This window comes from Myotis nattereri, assembly GCF_964212035.1.
Source record: "Myotis nattereri genome assembly, chromosome: 2".
Classification (NCBI taxonomy): domain Eukaryota; kingdom Metazoa; phylum Chordata; class Mammalia; order Chiroptera; family Vespertilionidae; genus Myotis; species Myotis nattereri.
Window position 1 is genome coordinate 182,289,684 of NC_138076.1, and position 16,659 is coordinate 182,306,342.

The 16,659-nt window shown below is 40.1% G+C and overlaps 1 protein-coding gene across 1 annotated transcript in view; it reads left to right on the forward strand.

Moving 5' to 3' along the window:
• The window catches only part of SOX5 (SRY-box transcription factor 5), a 966,957-nt gene that overhangs the window by 128,183 nt on the left and 822,115 nt on the right, over positions 1-16,659 (forward strand). The window lies entirely within an intron of this gene.

Below are 16,659 nucleotides of genomic sequence, written 5' to 3' on the forward strand. Positions count from 1 at the left end.
GTATCCAAGTAATTTCTTTTAAATATCATCATGAAATCATGATTTTAAGCATATTTGATGAGCTTGATCTATTACAATTCTTATCTTTTTGAAGCTCAAATTGTCTCATCTTTGACCAATGGAAACCTTTTTAGGTGGCTCCTGAATACTTTTGACATAACTATAGTCATCTGTGATAGCTTTGTAGATATCTGGTATGTCAAGGTGTTCTACGTGCATAGCCTGTCCACTTATCCAAGAAGCCTTGTTTTCTGAATTCTAGGCATGTTCATTGCAATTGGCTTGGTCACTAGTATTTACAGCTCTAAGCAGACAGTGCTATTTTGTATGCTTAGAGTGTTCACCTCCAGTACTTTTGAGATATCAAATGTTATATCAAAACAAAGACAAAGACATTTAAAATTCTTTAAATGGGTTGCTCAGTTGGTTGGACTGTTGTCTCATAACACTAAAAAGGCTGCAGGTTCGATTCCCTCTCAGGGTACATATCTAGGTTGTGGGCGAGTACGGGAGGCAACTGATCAATATTGCTCTTTCACATTGATGTTTCTCTCTCTCTCTCTGTAACTTCCTTCTTCTCTCTCTCAAATCAATAAAAACATATCCTCAGGTGAGGATTTAAAAATAAATAAAATTGTCCTAATGCTACATGAGGTGTATCAGAAATTTAGAACCATTATTTCAGCCCTGGAAGAGTGTCATCTTCTAGCTATCAACATAATGGATACATTCAACATTTTTCTGATCTTAGTATTTCTTTGTCTTAATGCTGTGGAAAAAGTCTTTTTTTCTATTTCTATTCATACTTGGCTCTATTTTAACTAATGGTGATCAAATCTGCTACACGTTACTGTCTTCACAGCCTCTTATGCAGAGTTCTACTTTTATTTTGTAGCATGATTGTTTTATATTGGTCATTATTTACCAACTAGAGGCCTGATGCACAAAAATCTTGCACGGGGGGGAGGGTTCCCTCAGCCCGGCCTGCACTCTCTCATAGTCCAGGACCCCTCGGGGATGTCTGCCTGTTGGCTTAAGCCCGATCCCCCCAAGGATTGGGCCTGAGCTGGCAGTCGGACATCCCTCTCACAGTCTGGGACCCCTCGCTCCTTACTGCCCTCCTGCTCGCTCCTTACTGCTTGGCTCACTATTCCTTAATGGCAGGCTCTTTACCACTGGGCTCCCTGCTTCTTAGCGCTGCTGCAGAAGCAAGAGAAGTTCCTGCCACTACCGCTGCACTTGCCAGCCGTGAGCCCGGCTTCTGGATGATCTGCGCTCCCCCTGTGAGGAAATATTAGAGTTAGTACATTCATGTGTTGAGCGTCTGCCCCCTGGTGGTCAGTGTGCATCATAGCGACTGGTCGTTCTGGTTGTTCCACCTTAATTTCTTCAGAAGTTGATATTGCTTATATATTTCTGTGGTTAAACATTTAAAAATTATTTTTAAAAAATTGAGGTGGTAACCCTGGTCAGTGTGGCTCAGCTGGTTGAGTGTCATCCCATGCACTGAAAGGAAAGGTTGGGGTTCAAATTCCATCCAGGGCACATGCCAAGGTTGCAGTTTGATCCCTGGTCAGGGTATGTGCAGAAGGCAACCAATCAATGTTTGTCTTTCTCTTTCTCTCCCTTTCCCTTCTTTCTTTCTCTCTAAAATTAATAATAACATATTTTTTTTAAAAAAATTAAGGGAGTAAACACTAGCAGAATTATCATCATTTTACCAAACTAATATAGTCCATATCATAGTTGGCTTAAATGATTAATTGCACTCCTATAGTTTACACCCCAAGCATCATTTGGCAATGAAACAAAGTCACAGAGTCAATAATATTTGCTTTTTCTGAAAACCCTTTTCAGGCTGGGCCTCATCTATAAAAAAGTCTAAACTAATATGACTTCGGAATAATATGCCCCTAACTCATACCAGCTGTGTAGGAGGAAAGAATAAGGGCGGAGTTGTGGGATCTGAAGTTTTTGTGTCTGTTAGGACCCTGGTTAGGTACAAGTTTGGAGTGCCCTCGTTTGACAAGAATGCCTGAACTAGTCTGGGTGACTTTGACAACTGACTACTTCCATCTTTTCAGAGGATAGTGTTGGCTTATCGGAAATGGATCACCTGGACTGATGCTGTCAAAGACATATGGATCCTCCATTCCGTGTGTTTATCTGTCTTGATTCCTACTTTTTGGAGTCTTCTGGAGGTTCTAAGACTGACCTGAGGGCCATAAGATTCCATATATTGTTGGATTCCAGACATGTGAAAATGATACAAAAAATACTGGGTCATTAGAGTATTTTAATAAGAAATTAGAGTAGTTTTTGTAAAAAAATTCTAACCGATTTACTGATAAAGAAAGATAATATCTCTCGTAGCCAGATCTTAGAGGCAGGGTAGGTGATTGGGTTGGCTTTGGCCAGTGCTTTCAGCATCTTTTCTCTGCCATTCCCTGAGCTCTGCCCTTTCTAACGCCACATTTCCGCTTCATTCTATAGTTAAAGTCAGATGGCATCTGCACTTCCGCGTAACCATAGCGTTTGAGGTAGAGAGCATCTTTTTGAGGGGGTTCTCTCTTAACAATGAGGAAATGTTTTTTCCAGAAGCAAATTGGCCCACATGGCATCATATGGCCATTCCTGGATCCAGATTGTGTTTGCAGGGGATGCTGTTTACAGATTAGTAAATTGGCTCACCAACCAACCTCTGGCAACAAGGATGGGATTACCATGGTTGCCCTAAATTTGGCAGGACCCACCCCAGAGTTTGGGTTCACTCCCTCAAACTGCACAGCACTTACATGCTGAGGAAGAAATATTTAGGAAAAAACCACAGTATCTATTAAATTATGTCTTAGAACTTATTTATATATGTGCATCCGTTTGTTTGGCTTCAGAACGTGAGTAAAGTAGTGAACAATTACAGTTGGAGTAAGAAAATAAACTAAACTATATGATATCATATATCCAAAGATATGTGATTTGCCTATAAAAATCTTTCAAACAATTTCTCTGCCTTTTATTATTTTTAAAATTTCACTGAGTGTGAATTACATGGGCAACCTAATGCCATTCCTTTGTACCTCTAGATGAGCTCAGTGTAAATCAACTTCTGTGAAATGGGATTAAACTTGCCCTTGAGAGCTGTCATCCACATTGAGCTTCTCCTGGCAGACCTTCTGTTTTAAGTCAAAGAGTGTCCTGGGCCCTAGCACCACCATCCTTTTTATAGCCTTTTCCTGGAATATTGTGTGTTCTTCCCTCCAACTTCCCAGATCTTTCCTGTTTCTCAAAACCCAGATCAAATACTACATCTATGAAGCCTTTTGGTGACAATCTCAGCCTCAGGATGTTTTTTTTCTCTCTTTCCTATGATGACTTTAAGTGTTATTATTATTATTTTTAAAATATATATATTTTTATTGATTTCAGAGAGGAAGGGAAAGGGAGAGAGAGAGATAGAAACATCGATGATAAGAGAGAATCATTGATTGGCTGCCTCCTGCATGCCCCACACTGGGGATTGAGCCCCCAACCTGGGCATTTGCCCTGACTGGGAATCAAACCATAATCTCCTGGTTCATAAGTCGATGCTCAACCACTAAGCCATGCAATGGGGCAATCATTATTTTTTATTCAATTCATTTGTTGGTCAAATCATCTGCTGCCTTTTGAGACTTTCTTTTTCTGTGTTTTTGAGCTCTTATAACATCTATGATTGATTATGACTTTCTTGAAAATGAAAATCCTTGATATCTTAATGAGTCCCATGGGGGGAAAAAGAAAACATTTTATGTAGTCATCTTAGAAAGTGAAGTTTAAAGTATCTCTCATTCTGGACATAAAAGTGGCTCAAATTTATTAAGCATTTGCTGTCTGCCTCACAAATGCTTTATGGGCATTACCTCACTTCTTCCTCACATACGCAAAAAAAATCTCCAAGTAGTAGGTGAGACAAAAACCTATCTCAAAATAGTTGAAGCCAGTAAGGGAATATAGTAGTACTCTAACAGAAAATAACCTTTAAGATCACAGGGTATCTCCAGGTATCCCTCGCTTACTCTGTTTACCTTTGCTTTCCTCTTAGTTGACTTTCTCATGTTTGAATGGTCCTCAGTAATCTCAATCAGAGAGAAAGATGAGGGAAGAAGGGAGGCAGGAAAGAAGGAAGGGGTGGGGAGGGAGGGAAAGAGGGAAAGAAGGAGAGAGGGGGAGAGAAAGAGAGAGGAGAGAGAGAGGAATCTTTTCAGCAACTGTTGGGGTGATGGGGATCCCCACATACCTTCCCCCAAAGTGGCAAGAGATTATTCAGGCCTAAGCAGTCATGCTCAAAATGCAAATGGGGTGTGGGCGAACCCTAGTGGAACCATGAAGTCTGAGAATAGGAGCAGCATGGTTTTTCAAAAAGATGCTAAAAAACAATTCTCTGACAAGCATTATTTCTAATTTATAGATAAGACCCAGGCTTAGAGATTGTCCATAATGACCCAGATAGAAAGATTCAACCCAGCATGAACTCCAGAGTTTATGCTAGAAACCATTTTGCTATAATTATAATATTTTTGTTAAACTATTAAGTATCAGTGCTTAAAATAAAAATAGCCTGCACACTGTATGGACCTTACCTATGTATCTTTAGTAACAGTCTTCTTCAGATACTCAGTGCCTCTACTTCCTCACATAATCTCATCTCTCTTGCCAAATCAGGAAGTGAATGCTTATCTGAAATGGGTGCATGCTAATTGAATGACTCGATTTGCTTTCCTGGAGCTGTGTTTTAGTCACCATGTTACTTTATTCAGAAGTTTTCATTTCATAGCTTTTTGAGGCTCCAAAGACACTGTACTTGACAAAGGGATTTCGGATGTTATCAGTGGAGAGACATTTCCTGAGGAGAAGCAGGTTGGGCATTGACACCCTCCCCCCCCCCCCACCCCTCCCGCCAGCCCAATTGCCTGCAAAGGTGACAAGGTATAAGGTGGAGGGAGATTCATGAATATGTTACATGGGTTAGTCCAAGAATAGTCAGTTGAAATACTTGGCCAACCATGAGGAGGGGAAAAAAAAGAAAGAAACAGGACAGAGGGAGCTGTGGATGCTGAAGCCCTGATTCTTAGAGCTCCTGAGATGAAAGTGTATGGGTCCTGTTATCTCTGGCTCCTTCCAAAACCCACAGCCTGCCCTGTTCTTGCTTGGGCCTGCCAGCAGGCCCTGTTCTTCAGGTTCTTCCTCCCTTTCTGTGCCTCGGAGAGACCACCCACTGCTTCACTGCAACTCTAAGACTTCCCCTTCCTCTCCTTCTGACCTAAGGACATCAGATGTCTACGAAGAATTTTCTATAATTTTTGATATTATTGTATTTTAGGTGCTATTTCATTTTTTATATATTAACACACAAGCATATGTTTTGTGGTAATAGCCCCTTTCCTAACATTCTGGAATGCATTCCTCATTTTCCTTCTTACTCTGTTAATGACTTTTCCAACTTTGAAGTAGTTAGATCACAGCTTCTTTATTAATAAGTTTTAATGACTTTGTTTTCTACGCATCATCTAACAAAGTACGTTGCAGATATTGCTCAACAATATATTTAATTTGACTTTGTACTCAGAGATAGGTTGAACTTTCTATGACACTAATGTGAGGACCAGGAATTTCGTCCTGTTTGGAGAGGTGGTCTGAATACTGTTTTACTCTGCACTTTCAGCTGGGCTAAGAGCTTTAGGATGAACCAAAGTTTACCAGCCAAAGCCACCGATTGGTATGTAGTTCTTACCCTCTTTATTCATTCAGTCTTTACTATGTCAGCACGAGGGGTTAATTTGGGATCACTTTTTGCTTTTAGAATATAGAATCTGGTGTTTTCCCATGATTTTTTTTCCTTCTAATCAGGAATAATGGCTTTGTGTTGTAAAAATCATTAAAATAATATATGCTTTCTTATTCAAACCAGATGTCACTTATCTCATAGTTTACATTTAACCTGTGATGGTACTGTGGCTGGAAAAGGGAGTGAGTCTTTTTATGTTGAAAGGTGGCCTATAAACAATAAAAAATGGATTTATAAATTATCCTATTAACAGTTCATGTTCTAGAGTGAAGGTATTTGCTCTACTCACCTACTGATTTTTAACTGGTAAAGTATAATTTCATCTTTGGTCCATGAACATTAGTGCAGGGGTATATCTACTTTACTCTTTAATGTTATAAACCAGACTCTTTTCTAAATTAGCAGGGGGCATTTACACGGCAAACTGGTGAAAAAATTTCATGAATTTGCATTAGCTGTTTTCCTTTTAGCTGCCACTTTGGGGCTTTTACACTTCTTTTCCTTTCCCATCCCATCTTCAGGAGGCAAAGAAATCTCATTTGCATCGACTATACAGATGCCTCTGAGATCACTGCTCTAAGTGTGCTGGGGATTTGGAGGAGAAATCCTGAAAAAAAAGAACAAGGCGAGGGTAAATGCTCTGTTGACAAGGGAGTTTCATAGGCATGTGGTGAGAGCACAACATTGGACGTGTGAATACAAATTCTGCACCCTTCCTCTCTTCCTGTAAAAACAGAAGTCTAGGAGTGTGCAAGTACCATCTGATTAAAGAGTTGGGCACAATGGCAGCTGTATGGTTTAGTGTTTTGTTTTGTTTTTCATTCTGAGTCACATACCTTCCTGTTGGGTATTTAGCACCTTCACTCCTTCCCTGCTCCTCATCTCATGGGCCACCACTGGTTGAGTGGGAGGCAGGTGTCTCTCGCCATACATGATGCTGAACTGTGCTCTGTCATTGGCCAGCCCACTGAGCTGGAATGGACGGGCACTGGAATTCTCACTTCGGTGCAGAGCATTAGCACATTCACCCTCTGGTGGCATCAGATCAAGGAACCCAAGTGAACTTGTGATCCGAGTTGTTCCCTGGAGTAAACACAATATGTGTGTGTACTTGGCCAGGAGGTCAACTGTTAAATGATGATTCCCCCCCCCCCCCGAAAGATAAGGTATTTGTTCAAATTTAGAAAACATCCAAGTGGAGGCAATTTAGACACTCTATCAAAGCAAAATCTGTATTTACGAGAATAGGAAGATCTCATATCGATTCACAGATCTATATGCTTGTGTGCCCAAGGATAATAATAATACTGGGATACATTTCAGAGAAAATAAATAAGGAGAATTATGAAAAAAACGAGTGGATTTGAGCCCAAGTAAATTAAACTTTATTATTTAATCTTAGTATCTGACTGTGAGTGTAAATGGGAGCTAAAGAGTGAGGATTTGTTCTGTAGTTTGGATAATAGGAGATTCATGACTAAAAGGGGAAGCCTGTCACTCAGGACTACAAGGTTTGATCTTTTCTAAAATGAGTCAGGGAGTATAACAAATATTTTGGGAATTGGGGACAGTCCCTTTTGTACACATTCAAATGTTTTTACATCTAAAGTAGGTAAAAATTGCATAAGATTGAACATAAGCCAGTGTCCCTCAAATTTGCTACTCTGTGGTAACCTGAATAGAATGGAAAAAAAACTCATTGATATACAATGTAACAGAATATGCTAACTCTTAACATTTCATTTTGGAACCTCTTGTGGGCCAGTGCCTGAAATAATATCAATGGTTGGGCCATTTATTTGTTACCAATTAATACTTTTGGCAAGTGGGTAAGTTTAAACCCTGGTGTCCTGGTTAGATTCCAGTGTGGATAAGTGACGATATTCTATCTGCCATGCTCTTAATGAAATGAAGCTTAACTGCATCTCAAGAGATTGTTGACACAGTTTAGATTTTAAAAGTTAATATTTTTATTCCTCGTTGTGTAGTTCAGTAACATCAGACCTTGGTTCTAGCCTCACCTGTGTTACTTATCTTCCTGTGGTCTTCTTGTGTAAGTTAATTTTTTTTAATCAAAAAGGTATTTTCTATAAAGGTTGAGCAATAGCCTACTTATAATTTTAACAGATTATGAATTATTGGTAGTCCATATTCTTTGGTAGGTAAAATAAATGGAAAACTTTGTTCAGATTTCAAAAACTTTTCTGATTTCTATTAACTTTGATGCATTAGAAAGCACATTCTCTTAGATATTATCTTTAAAGTTGTCTATCCAAAATGGTATGCATTAGGTGACAGAAATCTTGGTGTTTCACATCAGTCAGGTTTTCTTTGTATTTTTCTCCCTCGCTCATCTCAATTAATTTTTCTGTTATCTTTTTAGTGGAGATATAACTGCACATGAAGTTCTAGCTGGGGGAAACAAGAAGAATATCTCACATAGCTACATTTATTCTGATGTTTATATTATTGGTTTACTAATCTCACCAATTTGCAGAAATACTCAATAGGTAATGATTCATGACGCATTTTCACTCAAAATAATAAACTGATAGCACCATCAGACTATGATAAATTATGTGTATATAGGTTTTACCTACAGCAACCACTAAAGAATCTGTATAAACAGACACTCTAAAATACTATAGGTAAACTAAAATTGAATTACAAATATTGCAGGAAGGTAGAAAAAAACAAAAATGAAAAATAGAAACAAGTTGCAGATTTAAGCCCTAACCTATCATTAATCACATTAAATATAAAGGGTCTAAACACAACAATTAAAAGACGTATTGTCAGAATGTATTAAAAAATAGGACCCAAATATATGCTATTTATAAGAAATTATCTTCAATTATAATGATATAGACAGGTTGAGAATAAAAGGGTGGATAAAGATGTATCATGCAAAAAATAATAAAAAGAAAGCAGGGATTGCTACATTAATATCAAGTACAGTTGACTTTGGAGCAAAGAAAATTACCAGGGACAGAGAAGAATATTATATATAATTAAAGAGTTGCTCCATCAAAAAGAATGATGATTCTAAGTGTATATGCACTAAATTACTGAGCTGCAAAACACATAGCACCTAATAGCAGCAGGACACACATTCTTTTCATGTGGCCATGGAACATATACTAAGATAGACCTTATGCTGAACCCGAGAACACTTTTCAACAAATTTCATAGAATTAAAGTCACATGGAATATAATCTTTGACCACCATAGAATCAAATTAGAAGTCAATAACAGAAAGGTAACGGGAAAATGTCTGAACACTTGGAGACTAAGCAGCATACACTATGAATAATCCATGGGTCAAAAAGGAAGTCTTAAGGGATGCAAAACTGCACTGCACTGAGTGAAAATAAAAACCGCACCAAAATTTGTGGATCACAGACAAAGAAGTGCTCCCAGGGACGTTTATAGCACTAAATGAATACATTAGAAAGGGTCTCAGGTCAATAATCTAAGCTCCTACTTCAAGAAACTAGAGAAAATAGAGTTGAATATACCCAAAGCAAGCAGAAGGAAGGAAATAATAAAAAGGTCAAGAGCCAGTAACACTGAAAGAAGAAAAACAATCAATTTTTAAAATCTGGTTATTTGAAAAGACTGATAAAATTGACAAACCTCTAGCAAGACTGACAAAGAAAAAAGAGAAAAGACACAAATTACCAATATCAGGAATGAGAAAGTGTTTATCACTACAGACCCTGCAGACATCAAAAGGGTAATATGGGAATACTACAAACAACTCTACACACATAATTTTGGCAATTTAGATGAAATGGATCAATTCCTAAAAAACAACAACAAAAAAACCCCACACAAATTACTACAACTCACCCAATATTAAATAATTTGAATAGCCTGAATAGCCTTATAACTATTAAGGAAATGGAATCTGTAATTTATACACTTCCTAAATATAAATACCCAGTTCCAGATGGTTTCACTAGAGAATTCCAGCAAACATTTAAAGAAGTAACACCACTTCTACACAAGTTAATCTAGAAAACCATTCGTTTTATGAAAGTAGTATTACCCAGTAACAAAATCTGACAAAGGCAGTACAAAAACAGGAAACTAGAGGCCAATATTCTTCATGAATACAGACACAAACATTCTTAACAAAATATTAGCAAATAGAAGCCAGCAATATATAAAAAATTATATGCCAGGACCAATTGGGAATTTTTTCCAGGGGTGCAAGGCTGGAAAAACCTATCAGTGTGATTACCCATGTTAACAGGCTAAAGAAGAAACAGCATATCACCCTAGAAATCCCTGCAAAGCGAAACACCCATTCATGATTTCAAAACAAAACAAAACAAAACAAAACAAAACAAAACAAAACAAAAACTCAGAAAAATAGGAACAGAACTTTCTCAACTTGACATAGAGAATCTATTAAAAATACACATAAAAATCTACAACTAACATTACTTTTAATGATGTAAGACTGAATTCTTTCCTCTTAGATCACGAACAAGGTCAAGAATGTCTTCACTCAAAACTCTTATTCAATACAGTGCTAAACTTTCTAGCTAGTGAAAAAGATAAGAAAAATTAATTAAAAGCATAGAGACAGGAAAGGAACAAATCAAACTGTTCCTATTTGTAGGTGACACAATTACTTATACAGAAAATTCCAAGGAACTTAAAAAAACATACTCCCTAAATTAATGAGTTCAGAAAAGTAGTAGGATACAATATAAAAATATAAAAATAAATTATATTCCTACATAATTATAATGAAAAGCTGGACACTAAAAGTATAAATATAGTACCACTTATAGTTACTCAAAAAATTAAATACTTAGGTATAAATTTAATAAAACATATATAGGGCTTGTATGATGAGAGCTACATAATACTGATGGAAGACCTAAATAATATATCATTTCCATGAACTGGAAGACTCACCATTGCAAGAAATTCACTTCTCCCTAAACTAATATTCAGATTTAACACAATTGCTATCAAAATTCTAGCAAGATTTTTTGTAGATATAGGCAAAATTGTTGTAGAAATTATATGGAAAGACAAGTAAATTTGAATACAGAGAAAATGTGGGAGGAATTAATCTCCTAAATTTCAAGATTTATTATATAGCTACTACAAATTCAGTGTATGAATTTGTGTACCAGTGGGGAGCCTCAGCCTGGCCTGTGGGATCAGGCCAAAAACGGCTCTCCAACATCCCCCGAGGGGTCCTGGATTGCGAGAGGGTGCAGGCCAGGCCGAGGGACCTCACTGGTGCAAGATCGGGGCTGAGGAGGGATGCAAGAGGTTGGCCAGCCAGGGAGGGACCACAGGAAGGTTCCAGGGCATGTCTGGCCTGTCTCACTCAGTCATGATCAGCCGGAACCCAGCAGCAAGCTAACCTACCAGTAGGTGCGTCTGCTCCCTGGTGGCCAGTGCATGCCATAGAGAGCTGTTTTGTGACATTAGTATATTATGCTTTGATTGGTTGAATGGATGACTGGACAACCATACACAACATATTAGGCTTTTATTATATAGGACACTAATCAATACTGTGTGATATTGGCAGAGGGATAGACACACATATCAATGGAGTAGAATGGAAAACCCGGAAATTGACCCATATGTATATTTCTGATTAATTTTTAAAAAATACATTTTTATTGATTTCAGAGAGGAAGGGAAAGGGAGAGAGAGAGAGAGAGAGAGAGAGAGAGAGAGAGAGAGAGAGAGAAATATCAATGATGAGAGAGAATCATTGATTGGCTGCCTCTTGCATGCTACTCGCTGGGAATTGAGGCTGCAACACAAGAATGTGCCCTGACTGGGATTCAACCTGTGACCTCTTGGTTTATAGGTTGATGCTCAACCACTGAGCCACGCTAGCTGGGTCGATTTTTGACAAAGATACAAAACCAATTCAATAGAGGAAACATAGCCTTTTCAACTCACGATGCTGGAGTAATAGGAAAAACAAATAAGCAAACAAAAACTTGACCTGTCTTACTTCTTACACAAACACTAGAGGCCTGATGATGCGTGATATTCGTGCAACGGGCATGGCCCTCGCAGCTGAGGTGGCTGCCTGCCTCTGCCCTTGTAGCCCCGGCTTCATCCAGAAGGTCATCCTGACAGCCATTCCTCTGTTAGGCTGTCTGGTCTAATTACCATATTATGCCTTTAATATTATAGATTAACTGAAAATATGTCCTGAACTTAAATACAGACCTTAAAGCTATAAAACTTTTATGAGAAAAGTATAAAATCTTCAGGATCTTGAGCTAGGCAAAGCATTTTTCTCATTATACCAAAAGCATTGTCCATCAAAGGGGGAAAAATGATAAATTGAACTTTATAAAAATTGAAAGCTTCATCAAATTAAAATTAATTATAACAACTAAAAACTTTTTAGGAGAATGAAAAGACAAGCCACAGACTTGGAGAAAATATTTGCAAACCATATATCTGACAAAAGACTGGTGTTAAGAATATAAACTTTCAAAACTCTACAGGAAAAAAATAAATCCAATTAGAAAATAGGCAAAAGGCATGAAGAAACATGTCCTGGGAGTGAACACTACAGATATAAAATAAGCACATGAGAAGATATTTGACATCATTAATCATTAGAGAACAGCAGAATGGCTACACTAAAAACTAGCAACACCACCACACTCTGGCAAGCTCAGATTGGCTCACTCAAGCATTGCTGGTGGGGATGTGAAACGGTGCAGCCTTTCTGTAAAACAGTTTGGCAGGTTTTTAAAGAAAACTTAACATACTACTGCCATACATCCCAGCAGTTGCACTCCTGGGCATTTATCCCAGAGAAAGGAAAACTTACGTTCACACAAAAACCTGTATATGAATGTTTAGAACAGCTTTATTCATAATAACCCCAAACTGGAAATGTCACCTTGTCCTTCAATGAATGAATGGTTAAAGGATTCATACCATTGAACACTACTCAACAATAAAAATGAATGAACTATTGATACACACACCAACCTGGATGAATGTCCAGATACTTATGTTGAATGTATGATTTCATTTGTATAGTATTCTTAAAATGACAATATTACAGAAATTGTGAATACATTAAAGCTTTTCGGGTTTTTTTTTTAAAAAAATATTTTCAATATAGTTTTTTATTTAATACTAGAGGCCCGGAGCACAAAAATTTGTGCACTCGGGGGTGAGGGGGGTCCCTCAGCCCGGCCTGTGCCCTCTCGCAGTCTGGGACCCCTCGGGAGATAACGACCTGCTGGCTTAGGCCTGCTCCCGGGTGGCAGAGGGCAGGCCTAATCCCTAGGTGCAGCCCCTGGTCGGGCTCAGAGCAGGGCTGATTGGGGAATTGGGGCGCCGCCCCCTGTCATGCACAGAGCAGGGCAGATTGGGAGGTTGCGATGCCACCCTCAGTCACGCTCAGGGTAGGGCCGATTGGGGGGTTGGGGCACTGCCCCCTGTCACACTCAAGGCAGGGTCCATGGGGAGGTTGCGGCACCACCCCCTGTCACGCACAGAGCAGGGCCAATCAGGGGGTTGGGGCGCTGCCCCCTGTCACGCACAGAGCAGGGCCAATCGGGGTTGGGGAGTTCCCTCCTGTCACACACAGAGCAGGGCCGATAAGGGGGTTGGGGAGCTCCCCCCTGTCATGCACAGAGCAGGGCCAATCAGGGGGTTGGGGCGCCGCCACTGTCACACTCGGGTCAGGGCCGTTGGGGAGGTTATGGCTCTACCCCATCACACACAGAGCAGGGCCCGTGGGGTGGGGGGGTTGGGGCGCCACCCTCTATCACCCACAGAGCAGGGCCAATCAGGGGGTTGGGGAGCTCTCCCCTATCAGGCACACAGCAGGGCCAATCAGGGAGTTGGGGAGCCTTCCCCTGTCAGGAACAGAGCAGGGCCGATAGGGAGGTTGTGGCCCCAACCCCTGTCACACACAGAGCCACAGGGCGATCAGGGGGTTTGGGCGCTGCTCCCTGTCATGCTGATCCCGGTGCTGGGAGACCTCGCGGCTCCGCTGATCGTGGTGCTGGGAGGCATATTACCCTTTTACTATATAGAATAGAGGCCTGGTGCATGGGTGGGGGCTGGCTGGTTTGCCCTGAAGGGTGTCCCGGATCAGGGTGGGGGTCCCCACTGGGGTCCCTGGCCAGTCTGGGTGAGGGGCTGAGGGCTGTTTTCAGGCTGGGACTGAAGCTCCCAACTGCTCCTTTTTTTATTTTTTTTTATTTTTATTCTGAGCCAGCTTTAGCTCTGAGGCTCCAGTTCTTAGGCCTCCACTCCTGAAAGCAGGTTTCTGGTTTGTTTAGGTTCTACAATCGAAACTCTGTATTAACTCCAGGTTTGAGATCCCTGCTAGCAGAGAGTTGGTTTCTGGGGTTTTGTTTAGCTTCTATTTTTGTAACTGTTTCAAACTGCCAGCTCAGAGGCCTGCAGCGGTAGGCGGGGAACGTTGGAGTCCTCCATCACTGAAGCAAGCAAGCCTCATGTTAGTTTCAAGCTGCCTGGCTGCCAGCCGCCATCTTGGCTGGCAGTTAATTTGCATATCTCGCTGATTAGCCAATGGGAAGGGTAGCGGTCTACGCCAATTACCATGTTTCTCTTTTATTAGATAGGATTATTCTGTATTAGTTTTAGGTGTAAAGTACAGTGGTTAGACAATTATATAATTTCTGAATTGTTCCCCCATTATTTCCAGTACCCACTTTAGCACCATACATAGTTGTCACAATATTATTGACTATATTACCTATGATGTACTTTCCACCCCATGACTGTTTTTGTAACCACCAGTTTGTACTTCTTTATCCCTTCACCATTTTTACCCAGTCCCCCAATAAGTAGGTGGAGGTATGGGAGGGAAATGGATAGGACTATAAAAAAGGCAACATGAGGGATTCTGATGGTGATGAAAATGTTCTATATCTTGACTATCAATGTCATTGTCTTGGTGCTGATGTGGTATTGTAACTTTGCAAGTTGTTGCCTTTCAGGGAAAGTGAGTAAAGAGTACACAGGATGCCCTAGCTAGTTTGTCTCAGTGGATAGAGCATCAATCTGTGGACTGAAGGATCCCAGGTTTGATTCCAGTCAAGGTCACATGCCTGGGTTGCGGGGTCAATCCCCAGTAGGGGGTGTGCAGGAGGCAGCCGATCAATGATTCTCTCTCGTCATTGTTGTTTCTCTCTCATTCTCCCTTCCTCTCTGAAATCAATACAAATATTTAAAAAAAGAGTATATAGGATCTCTCTGTATTAATTTCTCAGAACTATATGTGAGTATACAGTTACCTTTAATTTTAAAAAGAATAGAACCCTCTAATGGATTTTAGATTAAAATCCAAGGCCTTCCCTTAGCCCTTACCAACCTCACTCACTTCCTACTTCTCTCTCATGCACATCATCCTGCATGCAGACACAGTGGCATTTCTCTCACCACAGAGCCTTGGTAAACAGTCCCCCTTGTCCACAGGAGATACATTCTGAGACCCCAAATGGATGCCTGCAACTGTGGGTAATACCAAACCCTATATATGCTATGATTTTTCCTATGAGAACATTTAATTTATAAATTATACACAGTAAGAGATTAGCAACAAAAACTAATGACAAAATAGAGCAATTCTAACAATATATTGTAACAAAAATTATGTGAATGGGCTCTTTCTCTCAAAATATCTTATTGAATTGTACTCACGCTTCTTGCAATAATGTGAGATGATATAATGCCCACATGATGAGATAAAGTGACAGAACAGTGTAAAATTTAAAACTTAAAAATTGTTTATTTCTGAAAATTTTTATTTAATATTTTTGGACTGCGGTAGACCACAGGTGACTGAAACCATGAATAGTGAATCCTTGGATAACGGGGGACAGCTGTACTTGCTATTCCCTCCACCTGGGAAGCGCCCCCTTCTGGCTCTGCCTAATCATCCTGGTCTCTGCTTAAGTGTTGCCGTGAACACTTCATCTAAAGTAGCAGCTCTCTCACAATCTGCCCTTACCTGGATTTACTTTTCTTCTCTCATTAGAAACTGATTTAATATATATATATATATATATATATATATATATATATATATATATATATTTAAATTTCAAGTTCGAGAACCTTAAATTTCCTACTATCCCTTCTCTTTTCTATGTGTTCTGGAATTTGGAGCATTTGATTTGAAAACAGGATGGAATTCCCTCAATAAATTAAAAATGCAACTGCCTGATAACACAGTGATTCCACTTCTAAGAATATACCTGCAAAAAGCTGAAATACTAATTCGAAAGTATATATGCACCCCTATATTCATTGTAGTATTATTTACAACTAGAGGCCCGGTGCACAAATTCTGCATGGGTAGGGTCCCTAGGTCTGACCTGCGATCAGGGCCAATCTTCCCTGGCTGCCAGAAGCTGACCCCACCCCTCTCCTCCACTGGGCCTGTCGCCCTCTTTATGTGGAACAAGCAGTGGGGCAATTGGGGCCCCACTTTCCCACACCCACCTTGGCCTGGTGCCACCCGCATCTGCCACCACCCACCTCCGGTTCTCCATTCCCCATCTGGTGATTGGAGCCTGCCGGCTAGGGGGAGGGATCGAGAGGTTGGCTGGCAGGCCCTGATCCGGCAATCGGGGCCTGTGGGCTGGGAGCAGCTCCTGTGTTGAGCGTCTGCCCCCTGGTGGTCAGTGTGTGTCATAGTGACCGGTCATTCCACTGTCCAATTGATTTGCATATTATGCTTTTATTATATAGGATAGCCAAGACTTGGAAGCAGCTCAAGTCTCCATCAGTAGATGAGTGGATACTTTTACACATTGGAATATTATTCAGCCATAAAA